This window comes from Bufo gargarizans, chromosome 5 (genome assembly GCF_014858855.1).
Source record: "Bufo gargarizans isolate SCDJY-AF-19 chromosome 5, ASM1485885v1, whole genome shotgun sequence".
Classification (NCBI taxonomy): domain Eukaryota; kingdom Metazoa; phylum Chordata; class Amphibia; order Anura; family Bufonidae; genus Bufo; species Bufo gargarizans.
In genome coordinates, this window is record NC_058084.1 from 142,268,642 (window position 1) to 142,273,593 (window position 4,952).

Sequence of the window (4,952 nt, forward strand, 5' to 3'; positions counted from 1 at the left end):
CTTGCTATGGTTTTATCTCCGGCCAAAAAAACTGAACACTTGCCTGAATTCATAGGAATGCATTAGTGCCGGATCCGGCATTCAAAATACCGGAATGCCGAATCCGTCCGTCCGGTCTGCGCATGCGCAAGGGGAAAAAAATAAATGCTGGATCAGTTTTTCCGGATGACACCGGAAGGACAGATCCGGTATTGCAATGCATTTTTTTTGACTGATAAGGCATTTTTTCAGACTGATGAGGATCCTGATCAATCTTACATATGCCATCAGTTGACATACCTTTTGCCGGATCCGGCAGGCAGTTCCGGTGATAGAACTGCTTGCCGGATCACTCTGCCGCAAGTGTAAAAGTAGCCTTAAATTGCTGCTCATGTAGCAGTAAATTGAGTATACAGGTAGTCGGTGTAACTGCTGCATTTTCACTTCATGTCCAGGCTCTTCTCTAGTCCATTGTGTTTACTTGGTTGCACAGTGTTTCTGCTCCAGTCCCTGCAGAGACTCTATTGTTCCAAGTCCCTGCATAGCTACTGCACAAGTCTGCTGGCTCACTGCAAACTCCACATTGTTGTTCCAAGTCCCTATCTTACTGCTGTACAGGTCTGCTGGCTTGCTGCAAACTCCACTATGGCCGGAGGCGTAACATGATCTTGCTGGGCCCCAATGCAGAATCTGCAGCAGGACCCCTTCTATAATATAAAGGGTGGGCATAAAATATGTAAGGTCTATAAACATATAGCGCTCACCAAAAGTTTTAAATCTGCAGTGACAGGAAAATGTATTTTAAAAGGGTTGTCCCATGAATAATATTCTACAGTTTTCAAACTAGCACCTGGATTTGAATACTTTTGTAATTGCCTGTAATTAAAAAAATATTGTAACCACAGAGTTTTTCAATAAAATCTATCTTTATATATCGACACCTGCTGTTTGTCCTCTTTCTAATTTCTCTGTCCTGCTCACTGAGATTGAAGGACATGCCCAGTTCCATCATTCAACTTAGAAGGAGCTTGTCATGTACTAGACTATGTATCATTTTGTTCTGCCCAGCAGGGTTAGAAAATGATTTCAGTTCATTCTGCCAGTGTCATGGTATTTCTCAAGTGGTTAGTGTGGTTATAGCACCATCTAGCGGTGTTAAGTTGTATAACACTTTGTTTTTCTGTTACAAAGACTACTGCATTGTGGGTGGTGCACTACATTGTGAGAGTGAAAAGCATCCTGGGAAAGAGAAGTCTCCAGGACACATCAGCAGAGCTGTGCTTTTGCATATCTCCTTCTTAAACTCCACCATCCTTGTATAAACGTATCTGGTGAGAGATCTACCTTTTTTTTTTTTTTTTTCAGGGACATGATGTTATGCAGAGCTGTTCAGCTAGTTGTAATTGTTACTCAGGGAAATTGTTACTACTGTTAGCTAGACATGTAATCCTATGTATAGGCAGCCATTTTACCATCTGCTTTTAGTGTTAATGCAAATGTTATAGTACATGCTATCTATACTTATACTTGCTATTTGTATTCTTATAGTTTTACCAATCAAACAATGCGGTCTTACCAATAAACAAGTTAGACTACAAAGAACAGTCCTCTTATTTGGAAGACAGGAATAGTTTATGCTGAATATCAGACTGCACACTGTGTGAACATGTATGAAGACAAACAATTTTCATTTTTTACATTAATCATGTGATAACTTCTTTTATTATAATTATTTGATATATGTAATCGATTGTACAATTTATTAAATCCGGAATGCAGCTTACAGACTACAGTACTGGGTCTTGTAACAAGGCACATCTCTGATTCTAGAAATCCAAATGCAACAAGTCCCTCAGCAGTGTCCAAACACTTTCCTACTATCCACAATGGTGGTAGTTACTAAAGTTTGGAGTCCTACATGAAACATATTGGGCTCCACGTTATAATATTTCAAATAATTTCTGATCTTGATACGGTCTTACCCAGAAACAAGATGTTTTTTTTTTTTAATTAACATTTCGAATGTTGTTGGATATGGGAATATGCAATATTTCTCCAAAATGAATGTTGAAATTAATTATACTTTGTAGAGTATTCTTCCTGTATATGTTTATTGCAACAAACTAGTTACATATGTCTAATACATACTCACTGTCCTCCCTTGTGTTAGTATCCTACAATTAGTAAATACATGGGTGTGTTTTGTTCAATGGACACTTGGATACTTTGACTGGGTGTTAGGTCTCATGCACATGAGTGTATTTTTTGTCTGCATCTGATACGCATATTTTGCGGGTTGGACCCATTCAGGTCAATGGGGCTGCAAAAGATGTGTACAGTACACCCGTATGTAAGGATAGAACAGTTCTCTAGAGGGCAGGATATTCCGTTCCACAAAATGGGGAATATACACGGCCGGTATCCGTGTTTTGTGGATCCGCAATTTGCAGAGACCAAGAATGGCAACGACCATGTGTATGAGCCCTACAATATTTTTTATAGGCCAAACACACCAGAAGTATGCTTCTTCTATCTGCATGTGGTTTTTAAAGAGTCACTGTACTTTCACACAATTTTACTTTGTTTAATAGAGAATAGTGTAACTAGCAAATTTCTAGATCACTTCATTTAAAAAATCTGCCTGCCTCTACCTGAAAAAAGGTGTAAAGTCATGAACACTAGGGATCTCTCTTCCACCTATTTGCAGTCCACTGCCTATTTGCAGGAAAGTTCCATCTGCTCGCTAGTGGAGGACACTGCTGCTATTACATGCAGCGATCTCCTCCTCGTTACACCATCACTCTTCCCTATACTGAATCATTGTTTGACGGCAGCAGATCGTGATTAGACACTATGATCTGCCACCTGCAAACAATAACTTTCAAACGAACCTGTCAAAATATTTGGATTGCCCAATGAATGAGTGCTTGCTCGTTCATTAGGTAATCAGTGGCAGTATTACACTGCCAAATGATCGCTAACAAGCGTTACTACGAACGCTTGTTAACGATCATTTGGCAGAAAATATGCCTTTCTAATGTAAGCTTAAGGGAAAGGTTGTCACAGTAGTACAGTGCTGTCAGATTTCGCTGAAGGGATACACCCCCTGCTGCTGAGTGAAATGTATCTACCTGTGTAGCTGAAACAGAGAATAATGAAGCTGAAAAAATAATTTGGGAAGCCCAAAAACATCTGTTCCTTCACAGTTATAATTGTGCAAAGAAGCACGGCTATTATAAACTCAGGTACACTTTAAAAGTTTCTTAATAAAGACTCTACTTTATACCCGTTGAAGAAATTCTGGATTTCTTCAAAAGTTTCCTTGCATACCGTGAGTGATGGTTCTCACAATTCCATTAGATACTTCTCCAGATGGGACTGAATATGAAGATATGGTGAGCTGACTATTGTTCTGTTACAGTACCAGGTGAGGTATGGTAGACTGCATGTGTCCAGGAGGAGAATGGTGTTGGAGACAGAGTGTGGTGACTTGAAATATAAGCTGCACCAACACATTGATAGGAAGGGACATAGGACAGCTCGTAAAAGCATGAGGTTTGGAACTTTTGGAAGGAATGTTGGTGGATCATTTGAGATGCTAACCCACTGTGATGAAAGTCTGTGTAAGGGTTGGGACCTGATAGTGAGAGCAGCCTTGTCCGATAGAAAACTGGAGACTGGGGAGTATTGGACTGGTGGTCAGGAGTCATGACAAGAGGCACATTCAGAGCTCTGACAGCACATGTACTAAAAGTGGAACGATACAGAGAAGATTAGCATGGTCCCTGCTCAAAGATAACAAGAAAATTCAGAGCTGAGAAGGGTTTCCTGTGAAGGAATGATAAAGTCTTGAATAGAAAGCACAACAGCGGTGTTGCCAAGCTTGTTGTGTGTGTCACCAGTAGATGGTAAGATAATAAAGTGACTAGCAGTGATCTGTGGGCTGCCAGAGTTAAGATGGGTAGGAGATGGACCTTGCTTTCATGGGATGCAGATATCATTTTGCATCCATCCTACTCAGCGCTAGCTGAAGTATTGGTTCCCTGCCCTACCGCTTGGTGCTCTGTGGTGATGCACGCAGTGCAGTGTTATTTGACATTCTACAGATGCCGGCCTGACCTGAAGAGCCAAGGACTGCATCACTGGAGGGAACACAGAGCAATATATGAGGGGGAACAGAGCACGTGGCACAGTATGGGGGCACAGAGTATGTGGCACAGTATGGGGGCACAGAGCATGAAGGACATTTTTAATGTACAATCCATCGCTGGAAGCGACAAAGAGAATGTGGAGTCTATGATAATAGCAATCAAATGACTGATTGTTATAGTTCCCTATGAGAACTATAAAAAAGTGTAAAAATAAAAAAAAATATGTAAAAGTTAAAATCACCACCCTTTCCCCAAAATGGGAATAAAAAATGTAAAAAAATAAAAAGAATACACATCATGGATATCGCCGTGTGCGTACATGCTTCATGTACGCACATGCTTCATGCTTTGTGTATTATGCTTCCCAAAATACACAAAGCAGGGAATCCAGGGAGGCCGATCATTTCAGGTGTGGGAACCCTCACTGAAAAAATCTCAGGTTGGATAGAGGGCATCCTGAAACCATTAGTGAGGAACACAAAAAGTTATCTACAGGACACCACTGACTTATTGAACAAACTGTCAGCCATAGGTCCCCTCCCTAAAGGCACAATCTTGGCAACCATGGATGTGGAATCCTTGTATTCGAATATCCCGCACAATGATGGATTAACTGCTTGCCGAGTATACTTGGAGGCGAAAGAGTCTGTACTACAACTGACCAAATTCATCCTCACCCATAACTATTTCTCTTTTGACAAGGAGATATATTTACAGTGTACTGGGACCGCCATGGGCAGTAGAATGGCACCGCAATATGCAAATCTGTTCATGGCAAAACTGGAAAATGACTTTTTGGTATCCTGTCTCAAAAAACCCTTG

The 4,952-nt window shown here is 40.8% G+C and overlaps 1 non-coding gene across 1 annotated transcript; it reads left to right on the forward strand.

The window, feature by feature from the left end:
• The first annotated feature begins 3,706 nt into the window (after nt 1-3,706).
• Nucleotides 3,707-3,808, forward strand: LOC122939744. Its single transcript, XR_006390165.1, has one exon. It is a non-coding gene; the product is annotated as a U6 spliceosomal RNA (small nuclear RNA).
• The last annotated feature ends 1,144 nt before the right edge of the window (nt 3,809-4,952 follow it).